The sequence below is a fragment of the Chiloscyllium plagiosum genome, unplaced genomic scaffold (assembly GCF_037043375.1).
Source record: "Chiloscyllium plagiosum isolate Xiang-an unplaced genomic scaffold, Cpla_swu_hap1 HiC_scaffold_50, whole genome shotgun sequence".
Lineage (NCBI taxonomy): Eukaryota > Metazoa > Chordata > Chondrichthyes > Orectolobiformes > Hemiscylliidae > Chiloscyllium > Chiloscyllium plagiosum.
This window is the reverse complement of record NW_028270188.1, coordinates 50,746,088-50,769,086: the sequence shown is the minus strand read 5'-3', so window position 1 is coordinate 50,769,086 and position 22,999 is coordinate 50,746,088. Positions and strand designations below refer to the sequence as shown.

The following is a 22,999-nucleotide window of genomic DNA, read 5'->3' as shown; positions in this document are numbered from 1 at the left end:
GGGATATTGAACAGTGAGGATCCTCACGGGGGGATATTGAACAGTGAGGGTCCTCACGGGGGGATATTGAACAGTGAGGGGTCTCACGGGGGGATATTGAACAGTGAGGATCCTCACGGGGGGATATTGAACAGTGAGGATCCTCACGAGGGGATATTGAACAGTGAGGGTCCTCACGGGGGGATATTGAACAGTGAGGGTCCTCACGGGGGGATATTGAACAGTGAGGGTCCTCACGGGGGGATATTGAACAGTGAGGGTCCTCACGGGGGGGATATTGAACAGTGAGGGTCCTCACGGGGGGATATTGAACAGTGAGGGGTCTCACGGGGGGATATTGAACAGTGAGGGTCCTCACGGGGGGATATTGAACAGTGAGGGGTCTCACGGGGGGATATTGAACAGTGAGGGTCCTCACGGGGGGATATTGAACAGTGAGGGTCCTCACGGGGGGATATTGAACAGTGAGGGGTCTCACGGGGGGATATTGAACAGTGAGGGGTCTCACGGGGGGATATTGAACAGTGAGGGGTCTCACGGGGGGATATTGAACAGTGAGGGGTCTCACGGGGGGATATTGAACAGTGAGGGGTCTCACGGGGGGATATTGAACAGTGAGGATCCTCACGGGGGGATATTGAACAGCGAGGGTCCTCACGGTGGGATATTGAACAGTGAGGGTCCTCACGGTGGGATATTGAACAGTGAGGGGTCTCACGGGGGGATATTGAACAGTGAGGGGTCCTCACGGGGGGATATTGAACAGTGAGGGTCCTCACGGTGGGATATTGAACAGTGAGGGTCCTCACGGTGGGATATTGAACAGTGAGGGGTCTCACGGGGGGATATTGAACAGTGAGGATCCCCACGGGGGGATATTGAACAGTGAGGGTCCTCACGGGGGGATATTGAACAGTGAGGGTCCTCACGGGGGGATATTGAACAGTGAGGATCCTCACGGGGGGATATTGAACAGTGAGGATCCTCACGGGGGGATATTGAACAGTGAGGGTCCTCACGGGGGGATATTGAACAGTGAGGGGTCTCACGGGGGGATATTGAACAGTGAGGATCCTCACGGGGGGATATTGAACAGTGAGGGGTCTCACGGGGGGATATTGAACAGTGAGGATCCTCACGGGGGGATATTGAACAGTGAGGATCCTCACGGGGGGATATTGAACAGTGAGGATCCCCACGGGGGGATATTGAACAGTGAGGGTCCTCACGGGGGGATATTGAACAGTGAGGATCCCCACGGGGGGATATTGAACAGTGAGGGTCCTCACGGGGGGATATTGAACAGTGAGGGTCCTCACGGGGGGATATTGAACAGTGAGGGGTCTCACGGGGGGATATTGAACAGTGAGGATCCTCACGGGGGGATATTGAACAGTGAGGATCCCCACGGGGGGATATTGAACAGTGAGGGTCCTCACGGGGGGATATTGAACAGTGAGGGTCCTCACGGGGGGATATTGAACAGTGAGGGGTCTCACGGGGGGATATTGAACAGTGAGGATCCTCACGGGGGGATATTGAACAGTGAGGGGTCTCACGGGGGGATATTGAACAGTGAGGATCCTCACGGGGGGATATTGAACAGTGAGGGTCCTCACGGGGGGATATTGAACAGTGAGGGGTCTCACGGGGGGATATTGAACAGTGAGGATCCTCACGGGGGGATATTGAACAGTGAGGATCCTCACGAGGGGATATTGAACAGTGAGGGTCCTCACGGGGGGATATTGAACAGTGAGGGTCCTCACGGGGGGATATTGAACAGTGAGGGTCCTCACGGGGGGATATTGAACAGTGAGGGTCCTCACGGGGGGGATATTGAACAGTGAGGGTCCTCACGGGGGGATATTGAACAGTGAGGGGTCTCACGGGGGGATATTGAACAGTGAGGGTCCTCACGGGGGGATATTGAACAGTGAGGGGTCTCACGGGGGGATATTGAACAGTGAGGGTCCTCACGGGGGGATATTGAACAGTGAGGGTCCTCACGGGGGGATATTGAACAGTGAGGGGTCTCACGGGGGGATATTGAACAGTGAGGGGTCTCACGGGGGGATATTGAACAGTGAGGGGTCTCACGGGGGGATATTGAACAGTGAGGGGTCTCACGGGGGGATATTGAACAGTGAGGGGTCTCACGGGGGGATATTGAACAGTGAGGATCCTCACGGGGGGATATTGAACAGCGAGGGTCCTCACGGTGGGATATTGAACAGTGAGGGTCCTCACGGTGGGATATTGAACAGTGAGGGGTCTCACGGGGGGATATTGAACAGTGAGGGGTCCTCACGGGGGGATATTGAACAGTGAGGGTCCTCACGGTGGGATATTGAACAGTGAGGGTCCTCACGGTGGGATATTGAACAGTGAGGGGTCTCACGGGGGATATTGAACAGTGAGGGGTCCTCACGGGGGGATATTGAACAGTGAGGGTCCTCACGGGGGGATATTGAACAGTGAGGGGTCTCACGGGGGGATATTGAACAGTGAGGGTCCTCACGGGGGGATATTGAACAGTGAGGGGTCTCACGGGGGGATATTGAACAGTGAGGGTCCTCACGGGGGGATATTGAACAGTGAGGGGTCTCACGGGGGGATATTGAACAGTGAGGGGTCTCACGGGGGGATATTGAACAGTGAGGGGTCTCACGGGGGGATATTGAACAGTGAGGGGTCTCACGGGGGGATATTGAACAGTGAGGGGTCTCACGGGGGGATATTGAACAGTGAGGGGTCTCACGGGGGGATATTGAACAGTGAGGGTCCTCACGGGGGGGATATTGAACAGTGAGGGTCCTCACGGGGGGATATTGAACAGTGAGGGGTCTCACGGGGGGATATTGAACAGTGAGGGGTCTCACGGGGGGGATATTGAACAGTGAGGGTCCTCACGGGGGGATATTGAACAGTGAGGGGTCTCACGGGGGGATATTGAACAGTGAGGGGTCTCACGGGGGGGATATTGAACAGTGAGGGGTCTCACGGGGGGATATTGAACAGTGAGGGGTCTCACGGGGGGATATTGAACAGTGAGGGGTCTCACGGGGAGATATTGAACAGTGAGGGGTCTCACGGGGGGATATTGAACAGTGAGGATCCTCACGGGGGGATATTGAACAGTGAGGGTCCTCACGGGGGGATATTGAACAGTGAGGGGTTTCACGGGGGGGATATTGAACAGTGAGGGGTCTCACGGGGGGATATTGAACAGTGAGGGTCCTCACGGGGGGATATTGAACAGTGAGGGGTCTCACGGGGGGATATTGAACAGTGAGGGTCCTCACGGGGGGATATTGAACAGTGAGGGGTCTCACGGGGGGGATATTGAACAGTGAGGGGTCTCACGGGGGGATATTGAACAGTGAGGGGTCTCACGGGGGGATATTGAACAGTGAAGGGTCCTCACGGGGGGATATTGAACAGTGAGGGTCCTCACGGGGGGATATTGAACAGTGAGGGTCCTCACGGGGGGATATTGAACAGTGAGGATCCTCACGGGGGGATATTGAACAGTGAGGGGTCTCACGGGGGGATATTGAACAGTGAGGGTCCTCACGGGGGATATTGAACAGTGAGGATCCTCACGGGGGGATATTGAACAGTGAGGGGTCTCACGGGGCCCGGTGGTGAACTCACTGTCATGTACGAGTCGGGGATGTGCGGACACACCGACAGGAGGCGGATGATGGCGGCGGCTCGCCGTCTCTCCCCGTCCGCGGCCATGGCGCCACCAGGCACTCGGTGACCTTCCGGAAGTGGACGGCTGCAGCCCCGCGCGCGACAGCGGAATCCCGCCCCATCACCCGGAAGTGAATTCCCCGGGCGATGGGCCGGTATTCGGCCCCATTACTTTGTTTCCTGACCCCGGAAGTGGAGGCTTCCGTAACCCCCGAATACCGGAAGTTGTCGTCGCCGGAGCCTGGGACCTTATCGGAAAAACCGGTGAGAGACAGATGGCGAGGGAGATTGAGGGTGAGGGGTGTGAGGGGGAGGATCGGACCGTCAGAGGGCAACACTCCTCCCAGGCCCGGGTACCTGTGGGTCTGGGGACCCTCAGGGTGCAGTCGCCGCCTGTGAGGGTCCATGTGGTCCACTATCCCCACCCTGTGAGGGTCCCCCAGGGCCCAGTATCCCCACCCTGTGAGGGTCCCCCAGGGCCCAGTATCCCCACCCTGTGAGGGTCCCCCAGGGCCCACTATCCCACCCTGTGAGGGTCCCCCAGGGCCCACTATCCCCACCCTGTGAGGGTCCCCCAGGGCCCAGTATCCCCACCCTGTGAGGGTCCCCCAGGGCCCAGTATCCCCACCCTGTGAGGGTCCCCCAGGGCCCACTATCCCCACCCTGTGAGGGTCCCCCAGGGCCCAGTATCCCCACCCTGTGAGGGTCCCCCAGGGCCCACTATCCCACCCTGTGCGGGTCCCCCAGGGCCCAGTATCCCACCCTGTGAGGGTCCCCCAGGGCCCAGTATCCCACCCTGTGAGGGTCCCCCAGGGCCCACTATCCCACCCTGTGAGGGTCCCCCAGGGCCCAGTATCCCACCCTGTGAGGGTCCCCCAGGGCCCAGTATCCCACCCTGTGAGGGTCTCCCAGGGCCCAGTATCCCCACCCTGTGAGGGTCCCCCAGGGCCCAGTATCCCCACCCTGTGAGGGTCCCCCAGGGCCCACTATCCCCACCCTGTGAGGGTCCCCCAGGGCCCAGTATCCCCACTCTGTGAGGGTCCCCCAGGACCCACTATCCCACCCTGTGAGGGTCCCCCAGGGCCCACTATCCCCACCCTGTGAGGGTCCCCCAGGGCCCACTATCCCACCCTGTGAGGGTCCCCCAGGGCCCACTATCCCCACCCTGTGAGGGTCCCCCAGGGCCCAGTATCCCCACTCTGTGAGGGTCCCCCAGGGCCCACTATCCCACCCTGTGAGGGTCCCCCAGGGCCCACTATCCCCACCCTGTGAGGGTCCCCCAGGGCCCACTATCCCACCCTGTGAGGGTCCCCCAGGGCCCACTATCCCCACCCTGTGAGGGTCCCCCAGGGCCCAGTATCCCCACTCTGTGAGGGTCCCCCAGGGCCCACTATCCCCACCATGTGCGGGTCCCCCAGGCCCCACTATCCCCACCCTGTGAGGGTCCCCCAGGGCCCAGTATCCCCACCCTGTGAGGGTCCCCCAGGGCCCAGTATCCCCACCCTGTGAGGGTCCCCCAGGGCCCACTATCCCACCCTGTGAGGGTCCCCCAGGGCCCACTATCCCACCTTGTGAGGGTCCCCCAGGGCCCACTTTCCCACCCTGTGAGGGTCCCCTAGTGCCCACTTTCCCACCCTGTGAGCGTCCCCCAGGGTCCACTATCCCCACCCTGTGAGGGTCCCCCAGGGCCCACTATCCCACCCTGTGAGGGTCCCCCAGGGCCCACTATCCCACCTTGTGAGGGTCCCCCAAGGCCCACTATCCCACCCTGTGAGGGTCCCCCAGGACCCACTATCCCACCCTGTAAGGATCCCCCAGGACCCACTATCCCACCCTGTGAGGGTCCCCCAGGGCCCACTATCCCCACCCTGTGAGTGTCCCCCAGGACCCAGTATCCCCACCCTGTGAGGGTCCCCCAGGACCCACTATCCCACCCTGTGAGGGTCCCCCAGGACCCATTATCCTACCCTGTGAAGGTTCCCCAGGACCCACTATCCCACCCTGTGAGGGTCCCCCAGGGCCCACTATCCCACCCTGTGAGGGTCGCCCAGGGCCCAGTATCCCCACCCTGTGAGGGTGCCCCAGGGCCCAGTATCCCCACCCTGTGAGGGTGCCCCAGGGTCCACTATCCCCACCCTGTGAGGGTGCCCCAGGGTCCACTATCCCCACCCTGTGAGGGTGCCCCAGGGTCCACTATCCCCACCCTGTGAGGGTGCCCCAGGGTCCACTATCCCCACCCTGTGAGGGTGCCCCAGGGTCCACTATCCCCACCCTGTGAGGGTGCCCCAGGGTCCACTATCCCCACCCTGTGAGGGTGCCCCAGGGTCCACTATCCCCACCCTGTGAGGGTCCCCCAGGGCCCACTATCCCCACCCTGTGAGGGTCCCCCAGGGCCCACTATCCCCACCCTGTGAGGGTCCCCCAGGGCCCACTATCCCCACCCTGTGAGGGTCCCCCAGGGCCCACTATCCCCACCCTGTGAGGGTCCCCCAGGGCCCACTATCCCCACCCTGTGAGGGTCCCCCAGGGCCCACTATCCCACCCTGTGAGGGTCCCCCAGGGCCCACTATCCCACTCTGTGAGGGTCCCCCAGGACCCACTATCCCACCCTGTGCGGGTCCCCCAGGGCCCACTATCCCACCCTGTCCGGGTCCCCCAGGGCCCACTATCCCACCCTGTGAGGGTCCCCCAGGGCCCACTATCCCCACCCTGTGAGGGTCCCCCAGGGCCCACTATCCCCACCCTGTGAGGGTCTCCCAGGACCCACTATCCCCACCCTGTGAGTGTCCCCCAGGACCCAGTATCCCCACCCTGTGAGGGCCCCCCAGGGCCCAGTATCCCCACCCTGTGAGGGCCCCCCAGGGCCCAGTATCCCCACCCTGTGCGGGTCCCCCAGGGCCCAGTATCCCCACCCTGTGAGGGTCCCCCAGGGCCCAGTATCCCCACCCTGTGAGGGTCCCCCAGGGCCCAGTATCCCCACCCTGTGAGGGTCTCCCAGGGTCCACTATCCCACCCTGTGAGGGTCCCCCAGGGCCCACTTTCCCACCCTGTGAGGGTCCCCCAGGGCCCACTTTCCCACCCTGTGAGGGTCCCCCAGGGTCCACTATCCCACCCTGTGAGGGTCCCCCAGGGCCCAGTATCCCACCCTGTGAGGGTCCCCCAGGGCCCAGTATCCCACCCTGTGAGGGTGCCCCAGGGCCCAGTATCCCCCCCCTGTGAGGGTCCCCCAGGGCCCAGTATCCCCACCCTGTGAGGGTGCCCCAGGGCCCAGTATCCCCACCCTGTGAGGGTGCCCCAGGGCCCAGTATCCCCACCCTGTGAGGGTGCCCCAGGGTCCACTATCCCCACCCTGTGAGGGTGCCCCAGGGTCCACTATCCCCACCCTGTGAGGGTGCCCCAGGGTCCACTATCCCCACCCTGTGAGGGTGCCCCAGGGTCCACTATCCCCACCCTGTGAGGGTGCCCCAGGGTCCACTATCCCCACCCTGTGAGGGTGCCCCAGGGTCCACTATCCCCACCCTGTGAGGGTGCCCCAGGGTCCACTATCCCCACCCTGTGAGGGTCCCCCAGGGCCCACTATCCCCACCCTGTGAGGGTCCCCCAGGGCCCACTATCCCCACCCTGTGAGGGTCCCCCAGGGCCCACTATCCCCACCCTGTGAGGGTCCCCCAGGGCCCACTATCCCCACCCTGTGAGGGTCCCCCAGGGCCCACTATCCCCACCCTGTGAGGGTCCCCCAGGGCCCACTATCCCACCCTGTGAGGGTCCCCCAGGGCCCACTATCCCACTCTGTGAGGGTCCCCCAGGACCCACTATCCCACCCTGTGCGGGTCCCCCAGGGCCCACTATCCCACCCTGTCCGGGTCCCCCAGGGCCCACTATCCCACCCTGTGAGGGTCCCCCAGGGCCCACTATCCCCACCCTGTGAGGGTCCCCCAGGGCCCACTATCCCCACCCTGTGAGGGTCTCCCAGGACCCACTATCCCCACCCTGTGAGTGTCCCCCAGGACCCAGTATCCCCACCCTGTGAGGGCCCCCCAGGGCCCAGTATCCCCACCCTGTGAGGGCCCCCCAGGGCCCAGTATCCCCACCCTGTGCGGGTCCCCCAGGGCCCAGTATCCCCACCCTGTGAGGGTCCCCCAGGGCCCAGTATCCCCACCCTGTGAGGGTCCCCCAGGGCCCAGTATCCCCACCCTGTGAGGGTCTCCCAGGGTCCACTATCCCACCCTGTGAGGGTCCCCCAGGGCCCACTTTCCCACCCTGTGAGGGTCCCCCAGGGCCCACTTTCCCACCCTGTGAGGGTCCCCCAGGGTCCACTATCCCCACCCTGTGAGGGTCCCCCAGGACCCAGTATCCCACCCTGTGAGGGTTCCCCAGGGCCCACTATCCCACCCTGTGAGGGTCCCCCAGGGCCCACTATCCCACCCTGTGTGGGTCCCCCAGGACCCACTATCCCCACCCTGTGAGGGTCTCCCAGGGCCCAGTATCCCCACCCCGTGAGGGTGCCCCCAGGGCCCACTATCCCACCCTGTGAGGGTCCCCCAGGGCCCACTATCCCACCCTGTGAGGGTCCCCCAGGGCCCACTATCCCCACCCTGTGGGGGTGCCCCAGGGCCCACTATCCCCACCCTGTGAGGGTGCCCCAGGGCCCAGTATCCCCCCCCTGTGAGGGTCCCCCAGGGTCCAGTAGCTGCCTGCTGTGCCTCCTGTTGGTGAGGTGGTACAGTTGGGGGTGGGTTGCAATGTTGGGGCTCTCATTTGGTCTGAGGGCAGCTTGATCTGTGATGCCTCTGGTTGTCGATCAGCCTGGCAGGGGCCACACCCAGAAAGAGAAAGCGCGAGAGAGATATCTCGGAGTGGGGCCGGTGTCAGGTGAGGAAGCCGAATCCATCCCGGTCACCGGACCTGCAGTGTTTACTCCTGCTTTCTCTCTCTCCACAGAAGCTGCCTGACCTGCTGAGTTTCTCCAGCAAATTTCTGTTTCTGTTCAATCGTGATGGTGCCTGTGAATCCCTCAGACGTACAAGGGTGGACCAGGAATGGGATGGGGGTAGAGGACTGGGAATTGGACAGAACTGTTAGCAGATGGAGTTGGTTAAGCAGAGGGAAGACTGATGAGAAGGATATGGCCACAGTGCCATGTGCTCAAAGCCCCAGTCTTGCAACTCCTCCTCACAGCAGCAAGGGAATGCTGCACTGTCAGAGGTGCCGTATCGCTGGACCATGTTAAAATGATGCCCAGCTCGGGCTCAGGAAAGAGACTGTGGTCTCCATTCTCCCCCCTACTCCACTTGGGAACGAATCCCCCATTATCTCTTACACCCTCCCCCAACTGCCCACATGAGCAAGTCTCCCATTCGTCCCCTCCCCATGGGAGCGAGTTCCCCCATTCTCATCCCACCTCCCCCCCCCACCCCGCAAAACCCCACTCCCTGCGGGAGCGGGTCCCCCATTCTCCCCACTCCAACATTGAAGCGAGACACCAATCACCCCGCACTCCCCATAGGAGGGAGTCCCCTGTCACCACTATTTGAAACAAGGGAGTAGGGGATTTAATTGCTGGTATCCTAGGGTCCATCTTTACCCCGTGATCACCAAGACAATGGGAATCGTTTTCCCCAAATATTGAGGTTGTGGTTTTTTGAGTCAGTGCACTGAGTGGGTCATGAGTACAGTCAGACTGTCACAATGGTGTGACAGCCAGCTAATGTCCCAGTCTCTCACTCAGCGCCTGGGTTAAAATTGCTTTTTCTCCATGTGCAGCTGCATGGTGCTCTGCTTTAGAAGGCTGGGGTTTCATGTAGGTACTCTGCTTGAATTTTCAAATCTCTCCTCACCCTTGATCAGTCTTGTCTGCACTCACACCCTGACCCTGTGCGATTGGTGTCTGAGCTGCTATACTCCCGGTCGAATTCCCAGCCCCGTGCTGATTTACCCCACTTGTGACCAAGTTGTCACTTCTTGCCTCAGTGCCCTAGGACAGACCAGGGAGAGTACCTGACGGGGCTCCCAGTCAGGAACACCCCCCCCCCCCCCCACCCAAAACCAATTTTATATCAGGATTGTGTTGTCCATTCTCTCCACAACCCCACTCTCCCCGTGGGCGCGAGTCCCCCACTCCCCGTGGGCGCGAGTCCCCCACTCTCCTCCCCACTCCCCATGGGAGCGAATCCTCCAATCCCCGTGGGAGTGAGTCCCCCACTCTCTTCTCCCACCCCCCCACTCCCCGTGGGCACGATTCCCCCACTCCCCGTGGGCGCGAGTCCCCCACTCCCCGTGGGCGCGAGTCCCCCACTCTCCTCCCCACTCCCCATGGGAGCGAATCCTCCATTCACCACACCCCACGGGCTCGAGTCCCCCATTCTCCCCCCCACTCCCCGTGGGAGCGAGTCCCCCATTCACCCCCCCCCCCCCCCCCAAACTCCCCATGGGTGCAAATCCCCCAATCCCCGTGGGAGTGAGTCCCCCATTCTCCTCCCCCCCCCCCCCCCCCACTCCCCATGGGAGCGAATCCCCCATTCTCCTCCCCCCCCCCCCCCCCCCACTCCCCATGGGAGCGAATCCCCCACTCCCCGTGGGAGCGAGTCCCCCATTCTCCCCCCACTCCTCATGAGCGAGTCCCCCATTCTTCCCCCCCACTCCCCATGGGAGCGCGTCCCCCATTCTCCCCCCACTCCCTGTGGGAGTAACACTCATTCTATCTGTACCCTCTGTGAGTGAAATCTCCCATTCTATCAAGAATGCTGATTTCTGCTATATTCCCCATGGGATTGGTCATTGATCAGCTTGATCCCTGGCCTTTGAGGGGTGTGGGTAAGAGGTTCCAAAGCCAAGGGACCCAGTGTCAGGACAAGGGACGGTGCTGTGGAGGAATCCCTTGACTGACTGGGAGGTGAAACGTTGAAATTCTCTACCCCAGAAGGTCAGTAGCTGTATGTGTCAGGGTCAGTTGTTAAAGTCTTTACCATATCAAAGGACGTTTGAAGAAATGGCAATGAGATTGGTGATCAGCCGTGATCAAGAATGGCTGATCAGGTCCAAGGGGCAGAATGGTTTAAAATTCGCTGTGGTCTCACTGGCTGGGTCAGCATTTATCGTCTGCAGCCCTTCAATTGTCCTTTGAGAGGGTGGTGGTGAACCACTGCAGTGTGTAGGGGCCCCTCAGTGCCATTTGAGAGAATTCCAGGATTCTGACCCAGCGACCCTGAAGGAACGGCTGGTATATTTCCAAGTCGGGAAGGGGAGAGGCTCAGAGCAGAGCTTGCAGGGGGTGGTGTTCCCGTGTATCTGCTGCCCCTTGTCCTTCCTGTTGGAAGAGATCGAGGGTTTGGAAGGTGCTCTCTGAGGAGCCTTGGTGAGTCGCTGCAGTGAATCTTGTAGATGGTACACACTGCTGTGACTGAGTGTTGATGGTGGAGGGAGTGGATGATTGTGGATGTGGTGCCAATCAAGTGGGCTGCTTTGTCCTGGATGGTATCAAGTTAGTCATAGGGCTATACACCATGGGAACAGACCCTTGTGTCCAACTCATTTGCACCAACCAGACATCCCAAACTGACCTAGTCCCATTTGCCAGCACTTGGTCCATATCCCTCCAAACCCTTCCTCTTCATGTACCCATCCAGATGCCTTTTAAATGTTGTCATTGTATCAGCCTCCACCACCTCCTCTGGCAGCTCAGTCCGTACACGTACCACCCTCTGGGTGAAAACGTTGCCCCTCAGCTCCTTTTAAACCTTTCCCCTCTCACCTTAGACCTATGCCCCTCTAGGTTTGGACTCCCCCACCCTGGGGGAAAAAGACCTTGGCTATTCACGCTATCTATGCCCCTCACGATTTTGTAAACCTCGATGAAGTCGGTTGGAGGTGCACTCATCAGATCTAACCTGCTGCTTTGTATTCCCTACCTTTATGTTGTTCATCACTGTGGTTAAGTGGAAACATCATCTCGGCGTGCTCACAATCGAACCGTGTTTTTAAAGACCTCGGTCAGATCAGCCCCCTCAGCTCAATAAAGACAAAACACTGCGGGTGCTGGAGATCTGAAGCAGAGACTGCTGCAGCAGCTCTGACAGCATGTGTGCGAGAGCAAAAAGGCGTGAACGTTTCAGGTCCAGTCACTGTTCTGGACAGGAGTCATATCGAACTCTGTTTGTACCTCTCCCTCGTTCTTTGCCCCCTCTCAACCTTATCCACATTCTTTCCCCCCCCCACAAGCCTATTGCAGAGAACTAGGAGTGCTGGCCTGCTCGTTCTTGCCTGATCTTTGTAACCTCGGGACAGTGATTGCACTGGAGGGAATTTCCAGAGGAGACTCAGCAGTGTGTTGTGTGGGATGGAGCGGTTAGCTCCAAGGAGAGCATGGGTCAGCTCCGAGAAGGCTGACCGAGGTGGATAAGAGAGTGCAGAACATGGGCAGTTCACAGCAAGCAGCCATTCCCTAACATTGAAAGGTCACTAACATAGAGGGGCAGGCTATTCAATCTCTCCAAGCCTGTTCCACCATTCAGTGAGATTATGGCTGATCTGTGGACACAACACATTAGTCCCTTATCCTTCAATATCTTTGCTTAAGAGGAATTTATCCAAGGACAGGAAATTTTGAGCAAACATTCCATCGCCCAGAGGGAACTTGACAACCTTTCAAACAGCACATGGGTGAGCCCTGTCTTTGTGGAGATGGCACGCCTTTCCCCCCCGTATCTGTGTGGGGTTCCTCCCACAGTCCAGGCAGGTGCAGCGAAGGGTGGATTGGCCGTGGGAAATTGTCCCATAGTACCCAGGGATGTGCAGGTTAGGGTGGGTTGGACATGGGAAATTGTCCCATAGTGCCCAGGGATGTGCAGGTTAGGGTGGATTGGCCATGGGAAATTGTCCCGTAGTGCCCAGGGATGTGCAGGTTAGGGTGGATTGGACATGGGAAATTGTCCCATAGTGCCCAGGGATGTGCAGGTTAGGGTGGATTGGACATGGGAAATTGTCCCATAGTGCCCAGGGATGTACAGGTTAGGGTGGATTGGCTGTGGGAAATTGTCCCATAGTGCCCAGGGATGTACAAGTTAGGGTGGATTGGACATGGGAAATTGTCCCATAGTGCCCAGGGATGTGCAGGTTAGGGTGGATTGGCTGTGGGAAATTGTCCCATAGTGCCCAGGGATGTACAAGTTAGGGTGGATTGGACATGGGAAATTGTCCCATAGTGCCCAGGGATGTGCAGGTTAGGGTGGATTGGCTGTGGGAAATTGTCCCATAGTGCCCAGGGATGTACAAGTTAGGGTGGATTGGACATGGGAAATTGTCCCATAGTGCCCAGGGATGTGCAGGTTAGGGTGGATTGGACATGGGAAATTGTCCCATAGTGCCCAGGGATGTGCAGGTTAGGGTGGATTGGCCGTGGGAAATTGTCCCATAGTGCCCAGGGATGTGCAGGTTAGGGTGGATTGGACATGGGAAATTGTCCCATAGTGCCCAGTGATGTGCAGGTTAGGGTGGATTGGCCATGGGAAATTGTCCCATAGTACCCAGGGATGTGCAGGTTAAGTAGGTTAACCGGTGTAAATGCAGGATTGCACAGATGGAATGGGGGGGGTTGCTTAGTGTGGCTGGGATGCTCCTCAGTGCGGACCTGTTGGGCTGAATGGCCACTGTCCGTAGGGAGCTCACGGCATGTGAGCCTCATGCTGGGCAGTGAGAATCGGTCAGCATGGTGCTGATGGGCCGAAGGGCCTCTCCTGTGTGCTGTCCTGTAACGGTGTGTTTTTTGCCCGCAGGTATCCCGGCGGCTGCTACTGCTGGCTCCTGAATTTCCGGTCTCTGGGGGCTGTAGGCCCCTGACCCTCCTGGGAGATCGCACCTGGGCGCAGGCTCGCCCTCCTGAGCTAACCGCCATGGCGGACGTCCTCCTGAATCTGGACTTCACTCCGGTGCAGCATCACGCTGCGCCTCAGCCCAGCCTCAAACACTTGCGCTTCCTGAAGAAGCGGGCCTACCTGGAAAGCAAGGGCTACCTGAACAAGAAAGGGGGCTCGTGGGGCAAGCCAGGGCGGCCCCCTCCCTCTGCCCGCCCGGCCCCCAGGGCCGGTCTCTGCAACAAGAGCTGGGAGGCCGATCGGCCCGTCAGCAGGAGGGTGGCCTGTCCAGAGGAGAAGCAGCTGCTGGTGGGTAGGTGTCGGAGTGGGCAGCCTCCCCCTGGCAGGGACGCCCCCTCAAAACCTCGGCCTGCCCCCAAACACGGCCTCCTCAACGGGAGCCGGGAGGCCAATCAGCCCATCAGCGGGAGGGCAGCCCACCCGGATGAGAAGCAGCTGCTGGTGGACGAGTGTCGGAGCGGGCTGCCTCCCCCTGGCAGGGACGCCCCCTCAAAACCTCGGCCTGCCCCCAAACGCAGATTCCTCAATGGGAGCCGGGAGGCCAATCGGCCTGTCAGCGGGAAGGCGGCCCGTCCAAAGGAGAAGCAGCTGCTGGTGGATGAGTGTCAGAGCGGGCTGCCTCCCCCCGGCAGGAATGCCCCCCTGAAGGCCCGGCCTGCTCCCAGGCCCCATCGGGCTCCCCCCCACCCTCCCACCCACACCGCACCCCACAAACCCTACAAGTGCCTGGCCCTGGACTGCGAGATGGTGGGCACGGGCCCGGGGGGCAAGAGGAGCGAGCTGGCCCGCTGCAGTCTGGTGGGTTGAGTTGATCTACGACAAGTACGTCCTACCGACCAACCCCATCACCGACTTCCGCACCCGCTGGAGCGGCATTCGATGGCACCACATGAGGAACGCCACCCCCTTCAAACTAGCCCAGAGAGAGGTAAACTACCCAGGGACGGGGGAGTTGGGGCGGGTGGTTACGTGGTATAATGGTCACGGGGAAGGGATGTATGGCCGATTAGGACAGGATCTGGAGGAGGCTGGGTGGATCTACTGGCTCCTGGAGCGGGTTCAGAGGAGGGTCACTAGAACGGTCCCAAGAATGAAAAGCCGAACACACGGGGAAAGTTTGAGGAACTCTGAATCTATACTCGACCGAATTTAGAAAGATGAAGGGGGTGTGATCTAATTGAAACTTACAGAATACTGAATAGCCTGGACAGAGTGGATGTTGGGAAGATGTTTCCGTTGGTAGGAGAGACTGGGACCGAAGGCCACAGCCTTAGAGTAAAGAGAAAACCTTTCAGAACAGAGATAAGGAGAAACTTCTTCAGCCAGAGAGTGGGGAATCGATGCAATTCACTGCCACAGAAGGCTGTGGAGGCCAGGTCATTGAGGATATTGAAGACAGAGGTAGGTAGGTTTTGGAGTATCAAGTGGATCAAGGGTTACAGGGAGAGAGTGGGAGAATGGGGATGAGAAACTTATCAGCCGTGATTGAATGGCGGAGCTGACTCAATGGGCTGAATGGCCTAATTTCTGCTCCTGTGTCTTATGGTCTTAAAGGAGGCCACTTGGCCCCTTCCTTGCGCCTGTTACACAGGAACAAGAGGAGGTCATTCTGCCCCCTCCTTTAGCCTGCTACCACAGGAACAGGAGGCCATTCGCCCCCCCCCCCCCCCCCCTCATTGAGGCTGTTAGACAGGAACAGGAGGAGACCAGTCAACCCCCTCCTGGAAGCTGTTACCTAGGAACAGCACTCAGCCCTTCCCTTGGTGCTGCACTTGCTCGAAGGTCAGTACTTTGTTCTCGAGAGGTGTTGAGGCTGGCTGACTATATTGCCAGGTCTCCCTGGTGAATCTCCACAGATATTAAAGCTCATGAACGGGAAGATTGTGATTGGTCACGCCGTCCACAATGACTTCAAGGCGCTCAACTACTTCCACCCGAAGTCGCTGACCCGTGACACCTCCAAGATCCCGCTGTTAAATCGCAAGGCCGGCTTCCGGAGAAGGTGGCAATCTCCCTGAAGAGACTCACAAAACAGCTGCTTCATCAGGACATCCAGGTGGGTCAGTGCTACCCACAACCCCACACCCAATCCTGCACCGAATCCACATCCTGCATCGAATCTCCAACTCTCACCAAATCCTGTACCGAATCTCCAACGCACAGAGTGCCCAACCCGCAACGAATCCTGCACAGAATTCCCATCCCCCATGCGATCCTGCACCAAATCTCCAACCCATATCAAATCCCCAGCTTGTTTCGAATCTCTAACTCATACCAAATCCTGCACTGATGCTTCAACCCACACCAAATCCCCAACCCCAAACAAATCCTGCACTGAATTCCCATTCCCTACCAGCTCCTGCACCAAATCCCCAACCTACAGCAAATTCTGCACCAAATCCCCAATCCACACCAAATCATGTACTAAATCCCCATCCCACACCAAATGCTGCACCAAATCCCAATCACACACCAAGTTCCCAAAACATACTGAATCCCCATCCCACAATAAATCCAGCCCCAAATCCCCATCTCACACTAAACCTGCACCAAATCCCATCCCACACCGAATCCTGCACCAATTCTCCAACCCACACCGAATCCAGCAACGAATCTCCATCCCACGGCAAATCCTGCACCGAATCTCCAACCCACACCACACCCTGCACCGAATCCATTTCTTCCACCAAATCCCGCCCTGAACCCCATCCCATACTGAATCCCTATCCAATTCCTAATCCTGCACCAAATCCCCATCCCGCACTGAATCCTCATCCAACACCTAATTCTGCACTAAATCCCGCACTGAATTCTCATCCCGCACTGAATTCCCCATCCTGCACAGAATCCCCAACCCACACCAAATCCTGCATGGAATTCCCTAACCTATACCAAATCTTGTACAGAATCCCCAACCCGCACGATAAATGCTGCACTAACTTACCCTGCACCAAATTTCCAACATACACAGAATCCTATCCCACAGCAAATCTTGTCCCAAATCCCCAACTCACCAATCCTGCACAGAATCTCCTGCCCGAATCCCATTCCCACACCAATTCTGCACTGAATCCCATCCCACAACAAATACCCATCCCTCACCGAATCCCAAAACACACACCAAATCCTTCACCAAATCACAAATCCCCATCCCGCACCGAACCCTGCACTGAATTCCAATCACACACCAAATCTCTAACCCACACCAAATCCTGCTCTAAATCTCACATCCTGCCCCAAATCCCCAACCCACACCAAATGCTGCACCAAGTCCCCAATACACACCGAATCCTAGACTGAAACGCAAACCCACACCAATTCCTCCACTAAATGCCCCTCCCACTCCGGATCCCCAAACCACACCGAATCCTGTCCCGAATCCCATTCCCACACCAATCCTGCACCAAATTCCCATCCCACAGCAAATCCTGCACAGTCCCCCCATCCTGCATCAAATCTCCAACCCCAACAAATCCTGCATCAAATTCCCATTCCCCACTAAATCCTGCACCAAATACCCATCCCGCACCCAATCCCGAAACACACACCAAATGCGGCACTAAATCATGGCCCGAATCATAAATTCTGTCCCGAATCCCAAATCCTGGACCCGCACCAAATGCTGCACCAAATCCCCATCCCACACCAAGTTCCCAACACACTGAATCAAGAAAAGAAAAAGAAAATTTACAGCCCAGGAACAACCCAGCCTGCACTGAATTCCCCTCCCCCCCCCCCCCCCCCCCCACTGTATCCTCCACCAAATACCCTTCCCACACCTCATCTTGTACCGAATCCCCAACCCACACCAAATGATGCACCAAATCCCCAACACCCATCCGAACTCTGCACCAAAATGCAAATCCCCATCCCACACTGAATCCCCAATCCACACTAAATGCTGCATAGAAACCCCCCCGCACCAACTCCCCATCCCAAACCGAATCCTGTCCCGAATCTCCATTCCACACCAAATCCTGCACCAAATACCTATCCAACACCTAATCCCGCACTGAATCCCCATCTCACACCAAATCTAACAAGGACACTACCTACAGCACATGTATTGCCCGCCTGATTGGCACCACATCCAACATCTACAAGGTGCATTGCAGTGATTCACCAAGGCTCCTCAGAAAGCACCTTCCAAACCCACAGACTACTCCCATCTGGAAGGTCAGGGTCAGCAGGTACATGGGCGCACCACCCTCCTGCAAGTTCCCCTCCAAGCCCCTCACCATCCCTACTTGGGAATATATCGGCTGTTCCTTCAGGGAATCTTGGAATTCCCTCCCTGAGGGCATTGTGGGTCAATCCACAGCAGGTGGACTACAGTGGTTCAAGAAGGCAGCTCACCCCCCCCCCCCCCCCCCCCCATGGCCAGTCCACCCTAACCTGCACATCCCTGGGCACTATGGGACAATTTCCCACGGCCAATCCACCCTAACCTGCACATCCCTGGGCACTATGGGACAATTTCCCATGGTCAACCCACCCTAACCTGCACATCCCTGGGCACTATGGGACAATTTCCCACGGCCAATCCACCCTAACCTGCACATCCCTGGGCACTATGGGACAATTCCCCATGGCCAATCCACCCTAACTTGTACATCCCTGGGCACTATGGGACAATTTCCCACGGCCAATCCACCCTAACCTGCACATCCCTGGACACTATGGGACAATTTCCCATGGCCAATCCACCCTAACCTGCACATCCCTGGGCACTATGGGACAATTTCCCACGGCCAATCCACCCTAACTTGTACATCCCTGGGCACTATGGGACAATTTCCCATGGCCAATCCACCCTAACCTGCACATCCCTGGGCACTATGGGACAATTTCCCATGGCCAATCCACCCTAACCTGCACATCCCTGGGCACTATGGGACAATTTCCCATGGCCAATCCACCCTAACCTGCACATCTTTGGGTTGTGTGAAGAACCTGGAGGTAACCCATGCAGACGTGGTGTGAAGGGAGTGCAGATCTTGCAAACTCCACACAGACAGTCGCTCGAGGCTGGAATCGAACCTGGGTCCCTGCCTAAGCCACCATGCTGCCCCTCCAAATCTTTCCTATTTGTGTGCTTAGAGATAGCGAGGACTGCAGATAATGAAAAGTCTGAGTGGATAAAGTGTGGAGCATCAGAGGACCGTTGGGCGGGGTGGGGGGTGGTAACGTTTCAGGTCAGAACCTTTCCTCAGGACTCTCGACAATTCCCCTATTTATGTACTTATCCAAGTTTCATCATCGATCAAAGAACCCCTCCAGTGTGGAAGCAGGCCCTTCGGCCCAACACGTCCACTCTGACCCTCCGAATAGGAACCCACTCAGACCCTATTATCCAAGTGTCATATGTGACACAAACTTCAAATAATTATGTACCTTAACCCCTAGGTCTCTCTGTTCTACAACACTGTCCAGGGCCTGCCTTTTAACTGCATAAACCTTGCTCTTGTTTGTTTTGCCAAATGCCTCACGTCTATCCAAATTAAATTACGTCTGTCGATCTTCAGCCTGTTTATTGCCATCGCTTTGTTAACCTCCTTCGCCACCCATTAACACCGATAATGTAATGGAATGCCACTAATGGTGGACTCTGTTTCTCCCCGCCCCCAAACATTCAGGTCGGGACGCAGGGACACTCATCAGTGGAGGACGCCCGAGCCACAATGGACCTGTACAAACTGGTGGAGGCCCAGTTGGAGCTCGAGATGAGCACTCAGCCCAACAGCGAGTAATGGGGCAGAAGCAGCCTGAGCCACGCCCCGGCCAACGCAGCCCTCCCTGCCACTCCCAACGCCAGCCAACCACTCCATCCTCGTGGACAGCAGTAACTGGCCACTGATGGACACTGGCGCCTCACTGACACGTGACGTCTGATTGGACGACCAGAGGGACCGAGCTGACGCTAGGAGGGCAGTTGGGTTTTGAACTCCTGAACTGGTGCTGCTCTCTCTTTTTCTAAAAAAAATATTAAAAAACAAAAATAGGTTGCCTGGCTCGCACTTGGAAGAGTGTGGGAGAGAAGGCTAGGCATTGTGAGTGCTTGTTTTTAAAAGGAAATGCTAGATCGCACCGTCTTTTTTGTATTCCTGTTTAACACGAGAAGAACCTATTAACCTCATGGTGCCCAGAGTTTCCAAAAGGCCATCTGGGGAAACGGCTGAGCCTATACCAGGGGGCATCTTTGGGCTGTCTGGTGGGGGTGAGTCAGACCGTTCAGCATCACTCGTTCGGTGTGGTGGGGGAACAGGAGGTGCCCAGTGATGAAGTGATGGCAGTGTGTTCCCAGTGGGCTCTAGGGCAGGGAGCTGAGCACCCCCTGTCTCTTGGGTCAGTATCGACAAGCTTCAGGCACAATCCCAGTTAGTGTTTGCTGGGCATTCTCCCTGATGTGAGGGTCACCCATAGCTGCTGAGAGCCTGGAACACACATTCTCTCTGTGCCAGCTATAAGCAGCTCTCTCTCTCTCTCCATCTCTCCCGCTGACACTCTCTCTGTCTCACTTTCTCCTCTGACCTCTCTAACTATCCTTTAATTTCTATCCCCTTCTCTCTTTGTTTGTTTCTTTCTCTTTTTTTCCTGGCTTTGTCTTTCTCTCTCCGTCTTTTTTCTTTTTATCTCTCCTATCTATCTTTTCCTCTCTTTTCTTTTTCACTTTATCTTTCTCATTATTTTTCTTTGTGTCTTTCTCTTCATCTTTCTTGTTCTCGGTCTCTTTTTATCTCTTGCTCCATCTTTTTCTCTCTTCATTTTTCCCCTTTCTCTCTCTTCGTCTTTCCTTTTCTCTCTCTTTGCCTCTTCCCAATCTCGCTATCTGTCCATTTTTCTCTCTCTCTCCCTCCCCCCCCACCCCATTTCTATCCCTCTCTGTCTCTCCCTCAATCTACCTGCCTATCCATCTCTTTCTTTCTCTCTTTCACTCAAAGGTGTGGTTTCAGGTCCCTACGACAGACAGAATTGAACCCTAGATCTGGGCTGACGCTCCCTGGTGAAGCTTTCTCCCTTTCGACACAGCACAAAGGAGAGAGAGAGACAGACAGACAGATGGACAGAGACAGCACTGGTGGGCTGGGAGCTGGTTAAGGAGTGTTGGATTAGCTGAGAGCAGCCTGGCCTGAAATCCGAGGAAGCCCTAGCAGCCAGTGCCTGGGTACAGATCTGTCCCTGTGGCAGGGATAGGGCACGTCTGGTGCACCTTGTGACATTGGGAGATGTGCACAGGGCTTGTCAGCCTGGGGTGTGTGAATGAGGCACCTGAATGGTCCATTGAGAAAGGTAATCATGGTCAATGTCGGGCAGACAGAATGTGTCTGTAAATATTGGGACTGCTGCATCTCTCTGGCTAGCGTTCTGACATGTGTGCACACGCGCCCGTGGTTTGTTGAATATTTTTACTCCAACGTTTCAAAACAAAAAGTACATTTCTGCATTTTACCAATGTCTTGTCAGAGATTGATCTCCTGTTTGTCTCCGCTTTACTCCCCCAGAACATGGTAAACTGCAGTCGGGAGTTGAATCTGTCAATCCCCCAGTGATCTTCATCTCCGTGCCCCCCGCCTTTTGAAAGTTCTTCCCTCGGAAGTTTCATCCCCAGTTCTCCTGCTCCTGAGGTGTGTGAATCTCCCCAGTGTGGAGATGTGCAGGGGTTTAAGCTGGCTGGGAGTGCAGGGGCAAGCTCAGGCCTGTTGGCAATCAGTGCCAATTGGTTGGCTTCCCTGTTATGTTGGCTCTCATGGGTGGGTGCCCTGGAAACGGGACAGTGTAGAGAGAGCTTTACTCTGTATCTAACCCCTTATCCCTGGATGTGTTGACTGGGGGACAGTGTTGAGAGAGCTTTACTCTGTATCTAACCCCTTATCCCTGGATGTGTTGACTGGGGGACAGTGTCGAGAGAGCTTTACTCTGTATTAACCCCTTGTTCCTAAGCGTCTTTGATAGGGGACAGAGTACAGAGAGCTTTACTCTGTCTCTAACCCCGTGCTGTCCCTGGGAGTGTTTGATGGGGGACAGTGTACAGAGACCTTTACTCTGTATCTAACCCCGTGCTGTCCCTGGGAGTGTTTGATGGGGGACAGTGTACAGAGATCTTTACTCTGTATCTAACCCCGTGCTGTCCCTGGGAGTGTTTGATGGGGGACAGTGTACAGAGACCTTTACTCTGTATCTAATCCCGTGCTGTCCCTGAGAGTGTTTGATGGGGGACAGAGTACAGAGACCTTTACTCTGTATCTAACCCCGTGCTGTCCCTGGGAGTGTTTGATGGGGGACAGTGTACAGAGACCTTTACTCTGTATCTAACCCCGTGCTGTCCCTGTCCTTGGGAGTGTTTGATGGGGGACAGTGTACAGAGATCTTTACTCTGTATCTAACCCCGTGCTGTCCCTGGGAGTGTTTGATGGGGGACAGTGTACAGAGACCTTTACTCTGTATCTAATCCCGTGCTGTCCCTGAGAGTGTTTGATGGGGGACAGAGTACAGAGACCTTTACTCGGTATCTAACCCTGTGCTGTCCCTGGGAGTGTTTGATGGGGGACAGTGTACAGCGACGTTTACTCTGTATCTAACCCCGTGCTGTCCCTGGGAGTGTTTGATGGGGGGACAGTGTAGAGGGAGCTTTACTCTGTATCTAACCCCGTGCTGTCCCTGGGAGTGTTTGATGGGGGGACAGTGTAGAGGGAGCTTTACTCTGTATCTAACCCCGTGCTGTCCCTGGGAGTGTTTGATGGGGGACAGTGTACAGCGACCCTTACTCGGTATCTAACTCTGTGCTGTCCCTGGAAGTGTTTGATTGGGGGGGGGGGCGGAGAGGACAGAGTACAGAGACCTTAATTCTGTATCTAACCCCGTGATGTCCCTGGGAGTGTTTGATGGGGGACAGTGTACAGAGACCTTTACTCTGTTTCTAACCCTGTGCTGTCCCTGTCCTGGAAGTGTTTGATGGGGGACAGTGTACAGCGACCTTTACTCTGTATCTAACCCTGTGCTGTCCCTGTCCTGGGAGTGTTTGATGGGGGACAGTGTACAGCGACCTTTACTCTGTATCTAACCCCGTGCTGTCCCTGGGAGTGTTTGATGGGGGACAGTGTACAGCGACCTTTTCTCTGTATCTAATCCTGTGCTGTCCCTGGGAGTGTTTGATGGGGGGGACAGTGTAGAGGCAGCTTTACTCTATATCTAACCCCGTGCTGTCCCTGTCCCTGAGAGTGTTTGATGGGGGACAGTGTACAGCGACCTTTACTCTGTATCTAACCCCGTGCTGTCCCTGTCCTGGGAGTGTTTGATGGGGGACAGTGTACAGCGACCTTTACTCTGTATCTAACCCCGTGCTGTCCCTGGGAGTGTTTGATGGGGGACAGTGTACAGCGACCTTTACTCGGTATCTAATCCTGTGCTGTCCCTGGGAGTGTTTGATGGGG

The 22,999-nt window shown here is 57.1% G+C and overlaps 1 pseudogene across 1 annotated transcript; it reads left to right on the top strand.

Annotated features, from left to right (window-relative positions):
* The first annotated feature begins 3,867 nt into the window (after positions 1–3,867).
* LOC122547067 (interferon-stimulated 20 kDa exonuclease-like 2) lies at positions 3,868–21,021 on the top strand (annotated as a pseudogene). Its single transcript, XR_015755338.1, has 4 exons — positions 3,868–3,963; positions 13,470–14,496; positions 15,425–15,624; positions 19,205–21,021. The product of XR_015755338.1 is annotated as an interferon-stimulated 20 kDa exonuclease-like 2 (transcript).
* The last annotated feature ends 1,978 nt before the right edge of the window (positions 21,022–22,999 follow it).